This window comes from Symphalangus syndactylus, chromosome 17 (genome assembly GCF_028878055.3).
Source record: "Symphalangus syndactylus isolate Jambi chromosome 17, NHGRI_mSymSyn1-v2.1_pri, whole genome shotgun sequence".
Lineage (NCBI taxonomy): Eukaryota > Metazoa > Chordata > Mammalia > Primates > Hylobatidae > Symphalangus > Symphalangus syndactylus.
The window spans coordinates 73399185-73411585 of NC_072439.2; the positions used below are offsets into that span (position 1 = coordinate 73399185).

Sequence of the window (12401 nt, forward strand, 5' to 3'; positions counted from 1 at the left end):
CATGTGGTAAGTGTTCAATAAATGCTTCCTGGATTATTACTACTAATAGCTAATAGTTAGCAAGCACTTATTAAGTATGTACATTATATTACTTAATCATCACAATAACCCTATAGTGTAAATTTTCTTGTTATTTGCATGTCATAACTTCAGAAATTGAGGTTTAGAGGGATTGGTCATGTGCTCACGTGACTCAGCTGGTGGGTGGCAGAAAGATGACCGCAGGGCCCAGTTCTTAATCAATGTGCACTGCCGCCTACCTGAACTTAACTGGACACTGGCCAAAGTAATCATAGTGATCAATGAACAAATGTTGCTCCTCCATTTAATCTCTGTTTTATTGCTCACCTTTCCCCACCATCTGTCTCTCTGGGACTGTTGACAATTAAAACCTAGAGATCCTTGCTACTGAGAGTGTGGTCCATGGACCAGCCTCATAGGTATCACCCAGGAGCTTGTTGGAAATGCAAAACCTTGGCCACACTCTGGAAACAGAATCTGCATTTTAACAAGACATCCAAGTGGGCCATATGCATATCAGCTTCCGAGACACTGGTTTAGACTAGCTGCAAAGTAAAACACTTCCTTCATGATAGGACGAAAGAATGTCCAAGAAGGAAAACATGACAGAAACATTGTGCCCAGAGAGAACAAAACCAGCTGGCTATGGCTCTATCAGGACCTTCCTTCTCCTGGATAGTGACATGTGGATATTTGGAAGTCAGGACCTATGAAGATCCCCAGAGAACTGGTGACAGAAGCAATAACTCAATCTATAGGGAGTGTATCTATCATTCTACTTCTCTCTGAAATTTCCAAACCTGTCTTTAGAAGCACGTATCATGTAGCAAATAAAAATACATTAAGTCTTTGGCAAATACTGAATCACTCATCAGGCAGAGTAGAGCTGCCCTGTGGACTGATAAAACTAAACATGTTATGATATTACCACCTTCCTTCACAATCCAGCAGTTGCTTCTTGTCAAGGTCACTTTTTCCATTTAAAGATTAACACAATTTTTTTTTTTTAGCACATATACAACACTAAAGCTAACAAACGAGCTTAAACTGGATTTAAATGAGTTTTTTTCAGTAAGGTTTATGGTTTCCTTTTTAAGCGGTATGCCTTATTCAGGCAGAAGGTCCTGCATTTTTGGCTGAGAGGTGCAGGACAGTAGCTGTCCTCTCACAAGAGAGTTCATTTTGCTCAATAACTCCACCTATAAAAGTCATGCAAATAATGGAATGAAGTTATATTTTGATGATATCCAGATACTGAAGATACTAATTTTTAGTATGACTAATTACTGAAGATACTAATTTTTTTCCTTTTCATTCAAGAAAGATAATTTTACATGTATTCTTTGAAAGAGAAATTCTATGGAATTTTCTTCTTCTAATTTAATTCCAGAATACATTCTCTCATCCCTATGCCCTCATACTAGTAACTTGATGGTTAGCAGGTAAGTAGGTAGTAGTAGAAGAACAGAAAGGGAAATTCGGGGAGCAGAAAAGGGAGAAAAAGAAGAAAAGGGAACCTTTTAGTTTCCTAATAGAAAAGCTAGAGAATTCCATTTCTGAAAATTAAAGATATTTTACATGTTTGTGTATGTACGTGGCTTTGTGTTTATACATATACCGTTTTGTTTCATGTAGCATAATCAAATATATTGCTAATTGTTTAGTTAATATTTACTTATTCAAACATGTTTTTAACAGCTTGCCCAATATTCAATCTACATTTTACTTAGCAATTAGCTTGTCTGGCAACTTGCTGTTTTATTTCTTTTCTTAACAAAAACCCAACACTGATGTTCTAACAGAACAGTCTTACTGTCCCTTTGGTTATTGTCATTTCTCTTGCTTCCCCAAAGGCAAAAGCTCTGCTATTTTGCTTGCAAAAGCAAGACTGATATTTCATTGTTGCTACAAAAGGGTCAAGATAGAGTTATCGAACCCTAATAACTCCACCTATAAAAGTCATGCAAATAATGAAAGGAGGTTTTAGTAGAAGCCAAGATGTATATTTGACTTTTTTCTTTATTCCCATTTTAAAAATAAGTTACATTTATTTTTTAAAATTACATTATTTACAGACCTACACTTCCTAGAACTAAAAGAATGACACAGTATACAGGTAGAAATTCTTTCTTTTATTGAGTTTTATCCTTTTTGTGATTTAAAATCTAGTAGGTGGGTTCTTTTCCTTAATGCCTTCAATTATACATTCTTCACACTTTCTGCTGTCACTTTCCCTGCCTTCATCTAGTGATAACTAGAATAATTAGAATGGATTTCTTGCCAATCAATCATCTAGGTATTATCCTCTAGAAAGTTTGCAAGACATCCCTCATTCAACCACCATGGTTCTATAAAAAGAATTGCTTTTAATTCTCAATGCTCTTATTCTGTTACTGTCATGAGACATCCTCTAGTTTCAGAGAATTTCTATAAACTGCCTAAAATAACCCAGGATTTTACAATGACGGAAAAGGAAGGAAGTGAGTATGCTCAAAGTCAGAGGATGAGAGGGAAGCAGAGCAAAGTCTGGGGCAGTGCAGCCCAAGGTGTCTGGCTCAAGGCGGAGTCCAGAGGCCACTGCAACCTGGAGACACATGTTAATTACCAAGGGAGCACCTGGCAGGGTAACTCACCAGCCTGAGTCAGCCTAGGATGGGAGCTTAAGGGGGACCTGAGGAACTGCAGGAGAGAATCACATGCCTGAGTTTTCCACAAGAGACCCAAGTTCCCAGCCCAAATGAGACCAGTAATGGATCATATTAAAAGCTAGTAACAATTGTGCTGAAGCAACCTCTTGCTGGTGGCATTGTTAATGGAGACACCATTCTCAGGCAAACTTTAGTAGGATATTTGAAGAGCAACAAAAGCATTTATACTTTTTGATCTGGTAATCACACTGTAAAAATATGGGGAAAGGGACATACACAGAGTTGTTCCTTGCTAAACAAAAGAGACAAAATTTAATAAATGTATACATCTTCATTTAAGTTTAAACACACGTATACATGTATAGGCTGGCAGTTGCCTGGACTAGCAGCTATTCTTGTGAGAAAGCCCTCGGAATTTTGGACCTGCCAACATCACAGCAGGGCTACTTGGGAGGGAGCAGAGCAAGTGGTAGGAACACAATTTATAGTCAGGCAAAGAAGGGTCTGGATATCCCCTTCTACAGACCATGGCAAGTCACTAACTTTCTAATACATCCAGCCACCCAACAGTTAAAAGGCCTTTGAAAATGCAGAGCTTCCAAAAAAGGAGATGCTTCATCAGCCCCTGAGTTTCCCGGAGCCAGCACTCTCCAGAAGAGCCTCTTTCTTGGTCTCAGAAAACACACCCTGGCATCTAGCTCAACTTCAGAATTCCACACCTGACTCTTCCTCCTCCAGACCTAGGCAAGACCTCCACCAGAGCAAAACCAGCAAAAAGCAAGGAGAAGAAGACGGTTTTACCGGGGTGTCTGGTGCTGTAACTACGCACAAGGGAGGCAGACTCAAGTTGGATGGAGAAGCCTGGAAAATTCAAACTCAGGTGTCAAGAAGCAGTGTTTCCTAGGATTTACAGAATGGGAAAGTATTAAGTCTAGTGCTCAGAATAGGCATGTAGTAAGTCCTGAGACTCCCAGATAAAATGACCAGCACCTGGGCTCATTCTGTGTAGAATGTTCCAGTTGGGCCTATAATTAATCCATTTAAGATGTGGGCCAGTTTTTATGAATCACAACAAACCCTTGGTAAGATCCACTTTCTTTCCTTTAGATGCAGGCCAGCCTCTTTGTTTCCCCAGTTAACACACTTTTTCTTAAATTAACCCTCTATCCACACATTAAGAAAAAATCTCTATACATACTCCATGAAAACTGCAAAGGTCTCAGATTAATACAGAAACATAACTTTGGACTGTACTGTATTCAACACTGGTATTAAGTTTACTGTGAACTCTGTCATTCAACCATATGTAAAATGTTACAATCATTTTATTTACATTTCTCTGAGCAAAGGTGGTGGGTATCAACCTTGTCCGACAGACGAGCACCTTACTTACATCAGGATATTGGACACCAAGTGAAAATGAATGGTGCAGTAACCGAGTACAAGGGCTTCACAGTCTTATTCCCCAGATGATGCTACTTTTGGTCTAGGAGAAGCCATAGGCTTTTTGGTTATCTTCTTCGGCCCTCAGTTAATCAAGGTTTGTCTACGCATTTTATATCCAAAAACATTTCTTATAGTTGCAAACTCTCTAAAATCAGATATAGTTAGATATCCACTTGAAGTAAGATCAAGTTCCCTCTTCCACTGTATTGAGAAGCTACTAAATGTCAGGGGCTGGGATGGGGTTTAGGAACACAAAGCTAAACAGAGCTCTCTCTCAGGGGCTCACAAGCCAGGGGAGGACACAGTGAATTCTCAAGAGTGTGAACAGAAGTGTAGCGGGGACCCAGAGGAGGAGCTGCTCAACATCTGGGCATTGGGGAAGGTTGCCGCTGATAAAGCACCCTGGACAGGAATCTTGAAGACCACTTAGGAGCTCACGTGAGTGGAAAGCCCATTCCAGGAGAGAGGAAGGGGTATGGTGGGTCGGACTGTGTAATCTAAGGAACAATATATGTATCTCTGGATGTCTGAGCAAGAAAGTGAGTTAGGTGAGGATCATGATAATTGTTTTCAGATATCTGAAGGACTGGCTGATTAGGCATTTGGTTCTCCATGTAGAAGATATTACTAGACTTGGGAGGGTAAGGGGGCAGCTACAAGAGTGTAAATTTCATTTTAACATGTATGAGAACATTCTGTAAAACAGAACTATTAACAAGAAAACTGGTTGCCTTAAGTAAGCAATTTTACATCCTGATTACATAGTTTTGGAGTCATTTTGGATTCTAATTCTAACTTAGCTCATAGTTAAGTGCTTATGATACATATAACTAGTAGCTGTTCATATTGTGAGATGGTGAACTCACTCTCACACTCTGAGTTCCAGCACCATATCACACCAAACTGTCTTCTATGGCAAAGTCTCATGCACTAGTGTGAGTGTGGACCAGAAACCATCGAAGGTCCTTCCCAACCTGGGACTCTCATTTGGTTGTCTCTGCTCATTTATGATTTGCCATTATTCCCTCAACTCACACGGAAAGACACTGAAAGAAAGGTTTATTAAAAACATGCTATAGACCAGGCATGGTGGCTCACACTTCTAGTCCTAGCTACTCAAGAGGCTGAGATAGGAGGATTAGCTTGAGCCCAGGAGGTCAAGGCTGCGGTGAAGTTTGGTGACACCACTGCACTCCAGCCTGCGCAAAAGAGCAACACTGTGGCTCTAAAACAGAGAAGAAAAGAAGAGAAAGAGGAGAAAACGAGAGGAGGGGAGGGGAGGGGAGGGGAGGGGAGGGGAGGGGAGAGGAGGAGAGGGGAAGGGAGGAGAGAGACAAGACGAGGAGAAAAAAGGAGAAAAGAAAAGAGAACCTGCTATATACATGTTGGCTGTCATTACTACTGTTATTATTTCCTCTGATATTATCTTTCTATTAACACAATTATTCCTGATCCCTGATTTTAATGTTTTATTCTTGGGTGTATGCATGTGTATATGTTTAATGTTATGCAAATATTCTTGTAAGCCAAGTCGAATCCTTGGTATAGCATAAAGTCATAAAAATAGAATAAAATAACATTATACAGCTTATTTTCTTTCTTTCATTCTTTTTTTTTTTTTTTGAGATAGAGTCTTGCTCTGTCTCCATGCTGATGAAGTTGATAGGTCTTCCTAGGAAGCAGTAATCAGCCTACCACCTCTTTCTCAAACATCATTAGGTAAATGCTGAATGGCATTAGCTTTCAGTTCTTACCAACCTAGGAGAAATGGAAATATAATTTCATTCATCATTACTCAAATGGGTGATCAAAGCTCACTGTAGCCTTGAACTCCTGGCCTCAAGCAATCCTCCCACCTCAGCCTCCCAAACAGCTGGGACCATAGTCACATGCCACCACATCCAGCTAATTTTATTTATGTTTTTAGTAGAGATGGGGTTTCTCTATGTTGCCCAGAGTGATCTGAAACTCCCGGGCTCAAGTGATCCTCTTGCCCAGACTCCCAAAGTGCTGAGGTTACAGGCATGAGCCACTGCGCCCGGTCTACAGTTTATTTTCAATGACACATAATAATCACTAATGTTCACTTAACACTTAGAATGTATGGGGCATTATAATCAGCTTTTTATATACATTATTTCATTTAATTCTTACAAGAACACTCTAAGGTAAGTACGATTATTATCCCCATTTTATAAGGTAAGGAAGTTGAGTCTTAGAGAAGTCAAGTAATTTGCTCAAGGTCACAACTAATAAGCAATGGTCTAACCCAGTAATTTTGCAACATGGCCTACAACAGACTCACATTAATGAGTATGTACTTTTCTTCAACTTTGAAAAATTAAAGAGTTAGACACTCCAGAGGCCAAAAACAAGTCATTTAATCTAATAAAATAGTTGGCAGCACTGACAGAGTTCATTTGGTCTTAATCTCACACTCAGGACACTGTTGGGAAGATAGGGCCTGCAGAATAACCAGGTCATGTTTGTCTACACGGTCTTTGAAAATCAAATCAAAATTTTCAGGATTCTCACATATTGTATGATTCCATTCATATGAGATGTTCAAAATGGGCAAATCAAGAAAGAAAGAAAGAAAGAAAGAAAGAAAGAAAGAAAGAGAGAGAGAGAGAGAGAAAGAAAGAAAGAAAGAAAGAAAGAAAGAGAGAGAAAGAAAGAATAATAGCTGCCTAGAGCTAGGGGAGGAAAAGAGGGAGGTAGGGAGGATGGGTACAAAGTCTCCTTTTGGAGTGATGAAAATGTTTAAAAAATGGACTATAGTTATGGTCACACAACTCTGTAGATATTCGAAAAACCAATGAATTGTATATTTTAAAGGGCTTAACTTTATGATCTGTAAATTATACAATATCAATAAAGCTGTTACAAAACGATTTCCAGAGCTCAGTATCAAGTGTTCTCTAGTCACTCCATGTGGCTGCCGTCTTCCAGAACAAACATAGAAACCAGATGTGTGTAAAGTAAGCTTGTACCCAAGAACAAAATGTTCCAACAACAATGATGAGAGTAATGAGCATGCTGGTGAAGTTGGTAGGTCTTCCTAGGAAGCAGTTATCAGCCTACCGCCTCTTTTTCAAACATCATTAGGTAAGTTCTGAATGGTGTTAGCTTTGAGTTTTTACCAACCTAGGAGAAATGGAAATAAAATTTCATTCATCATTACTAAAGTGTGTGAAAAGGAGCAGAATATTATAAAGAGCAGCAGAGGGGGAATCAAAGGACCCCAAAAGCCTCCATTCGAATCTACTATGACCTTGTAGACTTGAGGACTCAATCATTTTGGGCTTCAGTGACTTTATCTGTAAAATGAGAAAGGGGAAGAATGAAGTCAGCTACTCTAAGGTTTTCTTCTGTCTTCAGCATTCCAGTCAAATCGTCCCTTCTAAGGATTGTCTTGGTATGCTGACTTGTCCCTTTCATCACATCATCAACTGCGTTTAGACCAAAGAAGTGTTATCTAGACATCTGGACATATTGAAAATCTCTCAAAGAATCTTTCCTGAACTGATGTTTCAAGTATTTACATGAACTTCCTCCGTATCCTTTATTAAATACACTATCTACCTTATATTTAATTAGCTATGAAAACCTAACTAAAATTTTAAGCCTGACACAGAAAAGTCAAAAAGGTATGTTTCCTAACATGATGTATAAGGGCAGCAATATAATTATTCTCCAAAGTAAAATGATCCTGTCCTTTATAAAAATTCATTTTACCTCAACTCTAACCTATTACTTCTAATCAGTTTGAATTTTTATTATAAAAATGATAAATTCTCATCTAAGAAAACCTTAAATATATACAAATTTGAGGAAATTAAAATCAGTTTTAGAGCCAATACCTTAAATAGATTAAGAGTTATGTTAGTCTACTATTTCTACTATTATATGTTGGTATATTCTCATTTTTTTCTCCATGAATAGTTTTTCCATTTTTTAAATAATATTAAGTAATCATGTTTAAAATACCAATATGTAGAAAAGTATAAGAAAATATAAATCATCAGAAATCCCACCTTCAAAATAACCCCTAAATCCCTGTTAACTTAAGGTGATCATTCTTTCTATTGTCTCTGTAAGCATAACACACACATAGAGAGGTATATTTTAAACCCATTCAGATGTGTGATGGAGAGATAGTTTAATATCCATTATTTTAACTTAAAGATCTATCATCACTATTTCCTCCTATTACAATTTTCCATAAATAAAATTGTGATGGTCCATCATGCAATTTTCTTCTGCTACTCTATGTTTTTATTATTTGCAACTTTTCATAGTAATAAATAATGCTTCAATTAACATTTTTATACTTAAAGCTTCTACACTCCTACCTAGAAAATTTAAATCTATTGACTTTTTCCTTTTGTGATTTCCTCTATCGATTTTGGGAAGAGAACGTGCTTACCCATTCAAAGATCAGAATTTTTATTGTTTCATTTCTTTTCTTTCTTTTAAGTTAGCTCCTTAATCTGTCTGGGTTATCTTGTTCTATATTGCTAAAGGTTCTAAACTTATTTGTAACACGTTTAAATTTTAGCCAAATTGGGTAGAAGTTATTTGCCCAATATTTTTCAAATGCACATTTATGTCTTTTAAAAAAATACATGTCTCATAATCTTGGTTATCCACTAAACTTAAGAAAATCTTCAAGATTGACAAAATAACCAGAGCTTTGATTACTAGCAGGAAGTCATACTGGGCAGAAATAAAGAGGACACTCATACAGGCCAAATTAAAACTAAACAATCAGAAAAGTCCAAGTTCCTAGCTTTAGTGGTTTTATTATTTTAGCCTTAAAAAGTCTCTAAAATCCCAAAAGTAGCTTAAGTGATTAAAAGACAGTATTCAATGCAGTGGGGTATTCTCCATGTGGCCTGGCCACTGCTGGTCTCGTTTACAGGCCATGGGCAACCTCTATATCCTGCCATTGGTCACCAGGTTCTTGCCACTGGTCATGAGCAGAATAGGTGAGAAAGCAGAGCAGAAGCTTACCAACCCAAGCAGAGAAAGGACACAAATGGCTTGCCTTGCTGGTTGACAGCAGGTCAACAGAGCATCTTCTAAATGAAGAGCAGCACAGATGTCAGTATCTACATGGTTGTTTCTCAATAATAAATACTGGGTTATATTGGATATAATACAATCCAATATGTATTAGGTTGTATTTTTTTCTTATATTTTTCTAATATTGGATTATGTTTTCAGTTTTTCCCCCTCCACAGCACCTTCTGATGCACAGCACTGTCATAGCTGCTTACTAGTTTCTCTGACTTGGGTCAATCTAACTTTCTTGGATAGTTTCCTCAACTGTAAAATGGAGATAATAAAGAAAATCAACCACTTAAGGGTGTTGTGAGGATTAAAGAAAAGGCTTAGAACAGGCTAATGCCTGTAATCCCAGCATTTTGGGAAGCCAAGGTGGGAGGCTGACTTAAGACCAAGAGTTTGAGGTTGCAGTGAGCAGTGATCGTGCCACTGCACTCCAGCCTGGGTAACAGAGTGAGACTCTGCCACAAAAAACAAAAAAAAAGGCAGGGGGCCTGGGGCTTAGAACAGTGACTGTACTTAGGAAATGCCTTTTGTGTGTTCATTGTTATTATTATTACCACTATTCTACCACTTCTGCTATGACTATTACTACTACTGGGGTAGTACTACTACCCCAGAAATGCTGGGTCAAACTTAAATTGGGTTCTTCAGAATGAAACAGGCAACTGGGGAGCTCTGTGGTCAGATCAGCTCCAGGAGTATACTCTGTCCTCAACTTTTGCAATCCCTCTGGGAAGTTAAGTATTTACTGACATTACTAAAATAGTGAATTTCCAGGGTGCGTGGCATCACAATCTCCCATAAGACCTATGTGCACACAAGCACCTGGTTCTTGAGGGAGGCAAGAACCAGGAGGTTAAGCATGGAAAAGGCAGATGTGGCACAGTTCATTTTAGTCCTTACATGAAGCTGACAAGGCTATAAACTGCAGATGAAAAGCCTGCACCTCCCAGACCCTATGCTGCAAAGATCAAGACTATGTGTGATCACACAGGAACAAGGAGTGATCTGGGCTGTGAACGGAACTGCTCCATCAGGTGAAAATCTACCAAGGTTCAACGGTCAGAAAATTCATCTCTAATACCACTACTACTCCTAGTTCTTCAATTCTTTCCTCAGAGTCCTGATCTTCCACTGCCATGCAACTTCCTCAACGTTTGGGGCGTAACCAATTCCAGTTAAAAAAGTTTGCCTAAGAATTTATCTCCAGCTTTGAAACTCAGATTCATTTTATAAGAAAATTAGCATCACATCCTTCGGGGTCATAGCTAGGTTCATAAACCATCTGAGATGTGTGAGACATCTAAATCACTTTGAATATCAACAAGAAAGCATGTTGGATAAAAATTAATTAGCACAAAACTCAACTTAAAATTAGGTGGTATGTTATGAGACAAATGCCCATCTCTTATTAGCCAAAAGACCCAGATATAACAAAATTAAGTCAGTCCAGCAGAATGAGAACAAGAGTGCAATGTGTGTTCCAAACCTAGAATCAGGAATAATCTAAGGTTTGCTTAGACACTTTATCCCAAATTGACAGAGTTTGAACTCTCTACTGTACAGTCCTTTATTTTTCTCCCACGTTTGGAGGAAACATTTTAATGTGTATATTCTCTGGGAAAACCCTAAAATCTGGTTTTTAGGGAGCTCCCCTCTTATCTAATCCTTTGCCACATTATTTTTGTTTCTAATCTGTGATCTTTGCCTTGTTACCATCTCTAGAGGAAAAGCTATGAAGCACTTGGGAACACAGAAACTGAGATCTACAAGATACAAATGAATTTCATATAAGCTTTTAAAGACCTTCATCTGTACCCATCAAGCACAAACAAGTAATCAATGAGTAAAATGTCTTAATATTTCTCTCTAAAATCATCAGGCAGCTACAATCAGGTGGACAAGTCGTTCTTTAAAATTTAATATCATTTAATAATTAATAATTGCACAATAGCATGTATGTGTAGTAATAGCATATATATGGCATATATATAAAACTTAGCAAAGTCATAGCAATCTTTGCACTTTTGGGAAAGCTAAAATGACGTAATAAACTTACTGTTAAAGAAAATATCTACAGAGGCAAGGGCAATGACACAGCTGTACAATTTTGTCTTAGGGGGTATAAAATACAGTCCATTTTGTAATCCCGAAATGGCATGCAGCCATAACATTGTAACTTCAACTTCGCACTGATGGGGAAAGGGATCCTTAAAGTTTAGCATATCACCTCAAAGATCTTTTTTAAGTACTATTTCTGTCTCCCTTCCCCCTCAATTTTTTTTAAGCAGAGAAGAACATGAAAGAACAGACCCTTTCTAATACACTGTATTTCCCAGGGGGGAAAAAAAGGAGAATAAAATGGCAATAACAGAAGCATATTAGCATATTTTAAAACACTAGTACATTACCCTGAACTAAAGCATCCTTAAAATAACATGAAAGCAAGAGAAACTATATTTCATAAAGTGTTGCAAACTTTAAAACACCAAACTGAACTACTCCTATAGAACAATTTCATGCCAGATTGCTCTGGTGGCAAATTAACAAAGGCAGAATTGCTCTTTAGATCTTTAAATTAACGAGATTAAGGAAGACAATGTCTTTCTCTGTGCTTAATTATACTGACTTAATTTCTTAATTACTATTAACTATACTTTTATGTTTTACAAGTCACACTTCATTTTTACAGCTGTTCTTTAATCCTAGGGTAATCTTGTATTCTGAAGAATCACTTGAGAATAAAAACAGCAAAACTGAAGACAAAATTCAGTTGGGCTTAATCCACCTGTACATTCTGCCTGAATCAATTCTTATGCCGGTATTTTATGAGGCATTCCAGAAAAGTGCCAGACTTTTCAAAGAGAAAAATTAAAATGATATTCTGGTTCCCTGTAACTCCAAGGAGTAGGCCCGAGGAAAAACTGTGCATCAGACAAGCATGCGCCAGTGTGGTGAGGGAGGACAACCCCAACTGGGGCCCAACACCCCGCTACTTAACGTTTCAAAAAATAAAATCAACTGCGTATAAAATCATATTTATACCTAGAAGGTCTAGTGCGAGAACACAAAGAAAGTAATTATAAGAAAGGAACTCGGCTGGGCAAGGTGGCTCACGCCTGTAATCCCAGCACTTTGGGAGGACAAGGCAGACGAATCACTTGAGCCCTGGAGTTGGAGACCAGCCTGGGCAACATGGCAAAACCTGGTCTC

The 12401-nt window shown here is 38.1% G+C and overlaps 1 protein-coding gene across 4 annotated transcripts in view; it reads right to left on the reverse strand.

Moving 5' to 3' along the window:
- PLD1 (phospholipase D1) overlaps positions 1-12401 on the reverse strand; it is a 210283-nt gene that overhangs the window by 158709 nt on the left and 39173 nt on the right. The window lies entirely within an intron of this gene.